The 11,308-nt window shown below is 43.9% G+C and overlaps 1 long non-coding RNA gene across 1 annotated transcript; it reads left to right on the top strand.

Annotated features, from left to right (window-relative positions):
• The first annotated feature begins 352 nt into the window (after positions 1-352).
• On the top strand, positions 353-11,089 carry LOC140199886 (uncharacterized). Its single transcript, XR_011886518.1, has 3 exons — positions 353-496; positions 10,679-10,832; positions 10,994-11,089. It is a non-coding gene; the product is annotated as an uncharacterized lncRNA (long non-coding RNA).
• Positions 11,090-11,308: the final 219 nt, after the last annotated feature.

Raw genomic sequence — 11,308 nt, 5'->3', positions numbered from 1 at the left:
TCAACCATTCAAGTTAGCCCCCACCCCAACCCCCTCTATTACCTCCTCAATACACTGTAGACACTGTAAACCACTTTGTATGATGCTGTTTACGATGTATTTATGCACATTTTATTCCATATCTGTACTTTAACCTCTAGCTTTATTAAATTTTAAGTTATATATTGTATAATCCTTATTTTTATATAATTCTTCATTCTGTATAGATGTTTAATATTGTTCTTTTTTGTTGCATGTCATACACTGAACAACACGTCATAACAAATTGTTAATGCATGTAAGTGTGTATGATGAATAAAGTTGATCCTTGTAAATTGATCTACATCTTTCTCCTTAATCCAACAAAGAGAGAAGAAAGACAATGCAGGAAGGAGCTTGTACGAGCTCACTTGGTTTCATTTCCTGCCAGATGATTCCAGGGAAGCATGGTTGGAGGTCCAATGAGCCTTCGTTTTCTCGGTCACTTCGAGGCAGTGAGTGCAGCATGAGTCACAAGGTATGAAAAAGGTAAATGTGGGAAAAACAGTGAGCTACTCTATGAGTGTGAAGGGTGTAGTCAAATTCCATAGTGTTGTCACTTTCGCCATTATGAAGAAATTTTGCCTGGCATTAGAGTATCCAAACTTCTACTTCTACTTCCACTGGCGAGAAATGATTTATTAAACTGCATTTGATTGAGATCAACTTCCTCACATGAATCTTCAAACTCTTTTCTTTAGAGATATGTCTACTTGAGTCTAAATGCTTCTCTGCAAGGAGGAATTACCCAATTGTATCTTTTGTTTTCAGCTCCAAACTCCCCCCACATGAAGAAATATTTGCACTTCCACAACACCATTCACAAAATCAGGACATCCCATGAGCTGCAGGGACCAATGAGCTCCTTCTAAGGAAATGTAATGAGGAAAATTCAGCAACTAAATTAACATGCATTAAACTAACACACGAGTTAATTGTACTTCTCTAAGGCTGTTGGTAAATATTGTCCAGGTCGCGACACAGAGCTCCATTGCTCCGATTTGAAATTGTGCCAGTGGATTGTGAAGTCATTTGACCAAAGACTTAGGATGTCCCTTTGCGGCCTCTTAGGAATATTAGCATCTTCAGTGGTGCAGCATTCACTCTCGCTTTCCCTGGGGTTCTGCGATAGTTGCCAAGTCTGGAAAGATGCTTAAATCCAGAGGAATTGACTCATGGTGAGCACACCAACAACTGAGCCACTTTAATATTCTGTATTTGCATGTATAGTCTGGACGAGGTTCTTGGAGAGATTGAATACATCTCCAGTCCCATACACAGAGGGGACTGAGGGTGGACAAAATCCTGTGGTGTTTTCCCGATCTTCCTACAACTTTGCTGTCTGCCAGGATTGTTTGTAAGTTTGTTCTATGTCTTTGCTCCAGGTTAGGCTGTAACACATGGTTTGTATTGTGGCATGAAGTGGCCCCTTTATTTCCTTGCAGCGTTTTTTTCCTCTTTGCTAATCACTTAACTTTCTTCCTTACTAATGGTGCACAGATGGAGAGACACATCTTTTTTTTCCAGTGGGAGATCAAAAAGATTCAAAGCCATGTCATGTGTGAAATTACTGGTGGCTTCAGGATTGCTAAATCCAAAAGGAAAGCATTTGGAGAGGCAAAACCATTGCTGATATTAAAACACAGATTTATGCAGAGTTATTAAACTTTTCAATATTCAATGCATTTGGGCTCTGATATATACTGAACGTCAACCATTAAAAAATCAAGTCATATACAACCCCCTTTATGACACTTAGTAGAAAATTTTTGAGTTCTTTTCAAGAATATTCTCAAGCAGAAGGCAGCAATCTGAGGACAGTTCACGAGGACCGCAATGTAGTTGTTCTACTTCCCATTCAATAATAGAAGTAGATTAGCTTAATTTGTTACATGTACATTAAAACATCAAAGCATACAGTGAAATGCATCACTTGCACCAAATGAAATCAGCGGCGATTGGGCTGGGAAGCCTGCAAGCATCACCATGCTTCCGGCACTAACATAGCAAGCCCTCACTCACTCACCCGAACGGTACGTCTTTGCAATGTGGGAGGAAACTGGAGCAGCCAGGGGAAACCCATGTGGACACGGGGAGAACGTACAAACTCCTTATAGACTGCGGCAGGAATCGAACCCTGGTCGGTAAGCGCTGGTTGACGCTGTCAAGCATTGTTAAGAAACATAGAAACACAGAAAACCTACAGCACAACACAGGCCCTTTGGCCCACAAAGCTGTGCGAACATGTCCTTAACTTAGAAATTATCTAGGGTTACCCATAGCCCTCTATTTTACTAAGCACCATGTGCCTATCCAGGAGTTTCTTAAAAGACCCTATCATATCTGCCTCCACCACCGTCGCTGGCAGCCCATTCCACGCACTCACCACTCTCTGCGTAAAAAACTTACCCGACATCTCCTCTATACCTACTTCCAAGCACCTTAAAACTGTGCCTCTCATGCTAGTCATTTCAGCCCTGGGAAAAAGCTTCTGACTATCCACACGATCAATGCCTCTCATCATCTTGTACACCTCTATCAAGTCAACTCTCATCCTCTGTCGCTCCAAGGAGAAAAGGCTGAGTTCACTCAACCTATTCTCATAAGGCATACTCCCCAATCCAGGCAACATCCTTGTAAATCTCCTCTACTCTCTTTTTATGCTTTCCATATCCTTTGTTCAGCAGCTTTGAGTGTCCTGTGGACTCAGACCCCAAGATGCCTCTGATCCTCCACACTGTCAAGAGTCTTACCATTAATACTATATTCTGCCATCATATTTGACATACCAAAATGAACCACCTCACATTTATCTGGTTTGGACTGCCACTTCTCAGCCTAGTTTTGCATCCTATCAATGTCACACTGTAACCTCTGACAGCCCTCCACACTATCCACATCACCCCCAACCTTTGTGTCATCAGCAAATTTACTAACCCATCCCTCCACTTCCTCAACCAGGTCATTTATACCAATCACGAAGAGCAGGGGTCTCAGAACAGATCCCTGAGGCACACCACTGGTGACCGACCTCCATGCAGAATATGACCCCTCTACAACCACTCTTTGCCTTCTGTGGGCAAGCCAGTTCTGGATCCACAAAGTAATGTCCCCCTGGATCCCATGCCTCCTTACTTTCTCAATAAGCCTTGCATGGGGTACCTTATCAAATGCCTTGCTGAAATCCATATACACTACATCTACTACTCCAACTTCATCAATGTGTTTAGTCACATCCACAAAAAATTCAGTCAGGCTCGTAAGGCACAACCTGCCTTTGACAAAGCCATGCTGACTATTCCTAATCATATTATGCCTCTCCAAATGTTCATAAACCCTGCCTCTCAAGATCTTCTCCATCAACTTACCAACCACTGAAGTAAGACTCACTGGTCTATAATTTCCTGGGCTATCTCTACTCCTTTTCTTGAATAATGGAACAACATCCGCGACCCTCCAATCTCCGGAACCTCTCCCATCCCCATTGATGATGCAAAGATCATTTCCAGAGGCTCAACAATCTCCTCCCTCACCTCCCACAGTAGATTGGGGTATATCTTGTCTGGCCCCAGTGACTTATCCAACTTGATGCTTTCCAAAAGCTCCAGCACATTCTCTTTCTTAATATCTACATGCCCAAACTTTTCAGTCCGCTGCAAGTCATCACTACAATCGCCAAGGTCATTTTCTGTAGTGCATACTGAAGCAAAGTACTCATTAAGTGTCTCTGCTATCTCCTCCAGTTCCATACACACTTTTCCACTGTCGCACTTGATTGGTCCTATTCTCTCACGTCTTATCCTCTTGCTCTTCACATACCTGTAGAATGCCTTGAGGTTTTCCTTAATCCTGTCTACCAAGGCCTTCTCATGACCCCTTCTGGCTCTCCTAATTTTATTCTTAAGTTGCTTCCTGCTAGCCTTATAATTTTCTAGATCTCTATCGTTATCTAGTTTTTTGAACCTTTCATAAGTTCTTCTTCTCTTCTTGACTAGATTTACAGCAGCCTTTGTACACCACAGTTCCTGTACCCTACCAACCTTTCCCTGTCTCATTGGAACGTACCTATACACAACTCCACGCAAATATCCCCTGAACATTTGCCTCATTTTTTCCATACATTTCCCTGAGAACATCTGTTCCCAATTTATGCTTCGAAGTTCCTGCCTGATAGCCTCATATTTCCCCATACTGCAATTAAATGCTTTCCAAACTTGTCTGTTCCTATCCCTCTCCAATGCTATGGTAAAGGAGGTAGAATTGTGATCACTCTCTCCAAAATGCCTTCCCACTGAGAGACCTGACACCTAACCAGGTTCATTTCCTAATACCAGATCAAGTACAGCCTCTCCTCTTGTAGGTTTATCTACATATTGTGTCAGGAAACCTTCTTGAACACACCTAACAAACTCTACCCCATCTAAACCCCTTGCTCTAGGGACATGCCGATCGATATTTGGGAAATTAAAATCTTCCACCACGACAACCCTGTTTTTATTACACCTTTCCAGAATCTGTCTCCTTATCTGCTCTTTGATGTCCCTGTTGGGTAGTCTATAAAAACACCCAGTAGAGTTATTGACCCCTTCCTGTTCCTAACTTCCACACACAGAGACTCAGTAGACAATCCCTCCATGTCTTCCTCCTTTTCTGCAGCCGTGACACTATCTCTGATCAACAGTGCCACGCCCCCACCTCTTTTGTCTCCCTCCCTGTCCTTTCTGAAACATCTAAAGCCTGGCACTCGAAGTAACTATTCCTGCCCCTGAGTCATCCAAGTCTCTGTAATGGCCACAACATCATAGCTCCAAGTACTGATCCATGTGCTAAGCTCATCTACTTTGTTCATAATACTCCTTGCATTAAAATAGACACATCTCAAACCATCAGTCTGAGCGCATCCCTTCTCTATCACCTGCCTATCCTCCCTCTTGCAGTGTCTCCAAGCTTTCTCTATTTTTGAGCCAACTGTCTTTTCCTCTGTCTCTTCAGTTTGGTTCCCACCCCCCAGCAATTCTAGTTTAAACTCACCCCAATAGCCTTAGCAAACCTCCCCGCCAGGATATTGGTCCCCTTGGGATTCAAGTGCAACCCGTCCTTTTTGTACAGGTCACACCTGCCCCAAAAGAGGTCCCAATGATCCAGGAACCTGAATCCCTGCCCTCTGCTCCAATCCCTTAGCCATGTATTTATCCTCCACCTTATCCTATTCCTATACTCACTGTCGCATGGCACAGGCAGTAATCCCGAGATAATTACCTTTGTGGTCCTGCTTCTCAACCTCCTTCCTACTCCTTGTAGTCTGTTTTCAGGACGTCCTCCCTTTTCCTACCTATGTCATTGGTATCAATACGTACCACGACCTCTGGCTGTTCTCCCTCCCACTGCAGGATATCTTGGACACGATCAGAAACGTCCCAGACCCTGGCACCTGGTAGGCAAACTACCATCTGTGCTGCCTTCCTGCATCCCCAGAGTCGCCTGTCTGACCCTCTAACTATAGAGTCCCCTGTCACTGCTGCCATCCTCTTTCTTTCCCTTCCCTTCTGAGCCACAGTACCAGACTCTGTACCAGAGGCACGGACACTGTTGCTTCCCCCAGGTAGGTCGTCTCCCCCAACAGTACTCAAGCAGGAGTATTTATTGTCAAGGGATACAGCCACAGGGGTGCTCTCTAGCCTCTGACTCTTGCCTTTCCCTCTCCTGACTGTTACCCACCTGTCTTCCCAGGCCCTGGGTGTGACTACCCGCCTATAGCTCCTACCTATCACCTCCTCACTCTCCCTGACCAGACGAAGGTCATCGAGCAGCAACTCCAGTTCCCTAATGCTGTCCCTTAGGAGCTGCAGCTCGACACACCAGGCGCAGATGTGGCTGTCTGGGAGGCTGGGAGACTCCAGGACCTCCCACATCTGACACCGAGCACAGAACACTGGCCTCACACACATACTTCCTGTCTGTATTCTGCACAGATAACCTACCTCGCCTCGATCCTTTATTGCTGAAACCCCGTTGAGCCAAAGCCTTCCTACTCTGTCTCCCTCTACTCTGTGCCCGCTCTATAAAGCTGTCACCTTTTAAACTCTTCTGGCTGTTCTCACTGGCTGATGTCCACACGCTTGCGCAGTCTTGCCCCGATCAAGCCGCTGAAGAAATAACCATTGTTCTAACCACTGTGCTACTGTACTACACTTGCTAGTTGAGAATTTAATTCCCAGTTATAAAACAAAGATTGGAATTTATAGTTGATAATATCAAGCCACCCTGTCATGGGGTGGCACAGTAGCACAGTGGTTAGCACAACGTTTTACAATAGGGGTTCATTTCCCACCGCTGCCGGTAAGGAGCTTGTACGTTCTCCCCATAACTGCGTGGGTTTCCTCTCGGTGCTCCAGTTTCCTCCCACAGTCCAAAGACGTACCAGTTGGAGGTTAATTGATCATTGTAAATTGTCCCATGATTAGGCTAGAATTAAACTGGCGATTTCTGGGGTGTGGCTCAAAGGGCCGGACTATTCTGCGCTGTATCTCAATAAACAAACAAACAAATAAATAAATAAATAAATCCAACTGGTTCATTTTTTAGGGAGGAAATTCATTGAACATCTGGCCTGTGTTCATGTGGCTGTGGTCCTTCCCCATCCTGTTTTGCTCTTCAGCTGACTTTTCAAAGGTGCTCGGGAGCGGGGAATAGGTCATAATTGTTTTCTAGGGTTGCATGTTCCCTGGGAATAAATGAGCAAAGCAAAGGACTGAACAATCTCAGTGACGATTCTGCTAATAACTGAGAGGGTGTCAGGGATAAAGCCTGCAAACTCTAATTTTCTTGTACTTAGTGCAGCACTAAAGGAAATAACACACATAAAAATTGCTGGTAAATGCAGCAGGCCAGGCAACATCTATAGGAAGAAGTACATTCGACATTTCGGGCTGAGACTCTTTCGTCAGGACTAACTGAAAGAAGAGATAGTAAGAGATTTGAAAGTGGGAAGGGGAGGGAGAGATCCAAAATGATAGGAGAAGACAGGAGGGGGAGGGATGGAGCCAAGAGCTGGACAGTTGATTGGCAAATGGGATATGAGAGGATCATGGGATAGGAAGTCTAGGGAGAAAGAAAGGGGGAGGGGGGAAGCCCAGAGGATGGGCAAGGAGTATAGTGAGAGGGACAGAGGGAGAAAAAGGGATAAATAAATAAGGGATGGGGTACGAAGGGGAGGGGGGCATTAACGGAAGGTAGAGAAATCAATGCTCATGCCATCAGGTTGGAGGCTACCCAGGCAGAATATAAGGTATTGTTCCTCCAACCTGAGTGTGGCTTCATCTTGACATTAGAGGAGGACGTGGACAGACATGTCAGGATGGGAATGGGATGTGGAATTAAAATGTGTGGCCCCTGAGAGATCCTGCTTTCTCTGGTGGACAGAGCGTAAGTGTTCAGCGAAACTGCCTCACAGCCTGCGTCAGGTCTTGCCAATATATAGAAGGCCGCATCGGGAGCACCGGACGCAGTATATCACCCCAGCCGACTCACAGGTGAAGTGTCGCCTCACCTGGAAGGACTGTCTGGGGCCCTGAATGGTGGTGAGGGAGGAAGTGTAAGGGCAAGTGTAGCACTTGTTCTGCTTACAAGGATCAGTACCAGGAGGGAGATCGGTGGGAAGGATGGGGGGGGGGGGGGAGGGAAAGATGTGCTTAGTGGTGGGATCCAGTTGGAGGTGGTGGAAGTTATGGAGAATTATATGTTGGACCCAGAGGCTGTTGAGGTGGTAGGTTTGGAGAAGGGGAACCCTATTCCTAATGGGGTGGAGGGAGGATGGAGTGAGAGCAGATGTGCGTGAAATGGGGGAGATGCATTTGAGAGCAGAGTTGATGGTGGAGGAAGGGAAGCCCCTTTCTTTAAAAAAGGACATCTCCCTTGTCCTGGAATGAAAGGCCTCATCCTAAGAGCAGATGCGGCGGAGACAGGAATTGCAAGAAGGGGATGGCATTTTTGCAAGAGACAGGGCGAGAAGAGGAATAGTCCAGGTAGCTGTGAGAGTCCGTAGGCTTATAGTAGACATCAGTAGATAAGCTGTCTCCAGAGATAGAGACAGAAAGATAGAGAAAGGAAGTACTCAGGTTTGCAACCAGACCTCAGATTCATTTATTACTTACCACATGTACATTGAAACACAGAATGAAGTGTATTGTTTGCATTAGCAATCAGCACAACATAAGGATGTGCTGGTTATATTTACAGTCCCTATAAAAAGTATTTACACCTCTTGGACGTTTTCATGCTTTCTTGTTTTACAACATTGAATCACAAGGGATTTAATTTGGCTTTTTTGACACTGATCAATAGAAATGTTTTTTGGGTCAAAGTGAAAACAAGTTTCTACAAATGGGTCTAAATTTGTTCCAATTATTAAACACAATAATTGATTGCATAGTTACTGACCCCTTTCAAGTCAGTATTTAGTAGATGCACCTTTGGCAGCAATTACATTCTTGAGTCTCTGTGGATAGGTCTCTATTGGCTTTGTACACATGAACACTGCAATTTTTCCCCATTCTTCTTTACAACACTGCTCAAGCTCTGTCAGATTGCATGAGGATCATGAATGAGCAGCTGTTTTCAAGTCCAGCCACAAATTCTCAATTGGATTGAGGTCTGGACTCTGACTCCAGGATGTTAAATTTGTTGTTTTTAAGCCATTCCTGTGTAGCATTGGCTTTATGCTTGGGGTCATTGTCTTGATGGAAAACAAATCTTCTCCCAAGTTGCAGTTCTCTTGCAGACTGCATCACATTTTCCCTGTATTTTGCTGCATTCATTTTACCCTCTACCTTCACAATTCTTCCAGGGCCTGCTGCAGTGAAGCATCCCCACAGCATGATGCAGCCACCACCATGCTTCCCGGTAGGGATGGTGTGTTTTTGATGATGTGCGGTGTTTGGCTTACAGCAAACATAGCATTTAGTCAAATAACCAAAAAACTCAATTTTGGTTTCATCAGACCATAGAACCTTCTTCCAGCTGATTTCAGAGTCTCCTACATGCCTCCCAGCAAACTCTAGCTGAGATTTCATGTGTGTTTTTTCAACAGTGGTTTTCTCTTTGCTACTCTCTCATAAAGCTGTGACTGGTGAAGCACCCAGGCAACTGTTGTTTTATGCGCAACCTCTCCCATCTCAGACACTGAAGTTTGTAACTCCTCCAGAGTTGTCTTAGATCTCTCCATGGCCTCCCTCACTAGACCCCTTCTTGCACGGTCACTCAGTTTTTGAGGATAGCCTGCTCTAGGTAGACTTACATCTGTACCACATTCTTTCCATTTCTTGATGATTGACTTAACTGTACTCCAAGAGATACTCAGTGTCTTGTACATTTTCTTGTATCAATCTCCTGACTCATGCTTTTCAATAGTCTTTTTGTGGAGTTGCTTGGAGTGTTCTTTAGTCTTTATGGTGTAGTTTTTGCCAGGATACTGATTCGCCAGCAGTTGGACCTCCCAGATACAGGTGTATTTTTATTACAATCAATTGAAACACCTTGACTGCACACAGGTGAGCTCCATTTAACTAACTATGTGACTTCTAAAACCAGTGGTGATTTGGTGAGGTGAGGTGAGGTGAGGTGAGGTGAGGTGAGGTGAGGGGAGGTGAGGTGAGGGGAGGGGAAGGTTGAAACATTATGCAATCAATTATTTTGTACTTTATATTTGTAAGTAATTTAGTCACTTCGTAGAGATCTGTTTTCACTTTGACAGAAAAGAATCTTTTTCTGTTGATCAGTGTCAAAAAAGCCAAAATAAATCCAGTGTGATTCACTGTTGTAAAACAATAAAGCATGAAAACTTCCAAGGGTGGGTGATGGGTGAATACTTTTTATAGGCACTGTATATTATTTATACAGTGTATGACTTGTTTTTCAATGTAATTTATAGTGTATGGAATGTATTGCACTGTACTACTGCCACAAAACAATAACTCTCACAACATACTGTATATCAGTGGTAATAAACCTGATTTCGTTTCTAAGGTGTTTCATGGCTGAGTAAAGTTTGAAGCATATTGTATAACCAAAGTCTAGCAGTGCAACGTTCTTGGTATCTCCTAGGACAAAGCAGCCTGACACTTTGAATAGTTCCAATGAATGGAGCAAGTGCAGTAATCTTCGCATTTCTGTTGTAACCAGTTGAATAATATAATCGAGGACATATATACAGAAAGGTGACGGAAAAAGGCCATCACCATCCACCCTGCTCATGGACTGTTTGTCCCACTTTCATCAGGAAGGAGGCTACATCCATAACAGGTCCACGAGACTCAAGAACATTTACTTTCCCCAAGTAGTGAGGATGATCAACACCTCCACGCACTAACCCACCACACCACCCCTACTTTATCATTTCTTGTCAGAGTCACCTCGTATACAGACATTCCTGTGCCTGGTGCTACTTTATGTACATACAATCAATCTGCGTATGTCAACTATCTTATGTATGTAACACCCTGGGAAAGGTTTCACTGCTAATGTAATGGTCTTTCTGTAGAGCACTGCAAATGCAATGGTTTTTCCTGTAGCAGTAGTGTTTGAGTTATGGCTAGAGATAATGGGGGCTTTGGAATATGCGCCATCCAGTGATGGGAGTGTTTTTGCTTGTTGTGTGCCTGAGACCGAGGTGATCTGGGTTTTACGTTCAGTGGAAGATGGATAGAGAAGATGCCAGAATGGAGCAGTCGTAGACACCAGAAAGGATTGGACTTGGAGTGGGGCTGGGAGTCGACAAAGCCCGGGGAAATCGATGGAGGACTAGTGGAAGGGAAACTGTAAGTTCCAACTTGTACACATTAGACTGTTTCATTAAAATGAGCCCTTTGTTTTTTGTGTTTCTTTACTAACCTTTTAGTCAAATTAAGAACTATAAAGCTAAATCATTCAATTGCATATGGTGTTCTGTTTGTTCTTTCGTGGTACTGAATTGTAACAGGGTAACGAATCATGCAGGATCCATACAAACAGGATGCTTTGCACGTCAAGCTTATACGTTTGGTGGGGCCAGAGACTGTCTTCTCCAGACTTACACAGCCGACAGAACCCAAGGGTCACATGTAAGTATATTTCTTGCGCTTTGTATTATTGTGTTCTTTCTCTTTTTTGTGCTACATTGGATTGGAATAACAATTATTTCATTCGTTTTTACACTTGTATACTGGAAATGACATTAATCAATCTTGAATCTTGATGCAGTTCAATGGATATGCAAAATAGGTTCTTAGAAATATGTGAATAGTGTCAAGGTCCT

The sequence above is a fragment of the Mobula birostris genome, chromosome 6 (assembly GCF_030028105.1).
Source record: "Mobula birostris isolate sMobBir1 chromosome 6, sMobBir1.hap1, whole genome shotgun sequence".
In the NCBI taxonomy this organism is placed as follows: Eukaryota; Metazoa; Chordata; class Chondrichthyes; order Myliobatiformes; family Myliobatidae; genus Mobula; species Mobula birostris.
The sequence above is the reverse complement of the archived record's forward strand: the minus strand, read 5'-3'. Positions and strand labels throughout refer to the sequence as shown.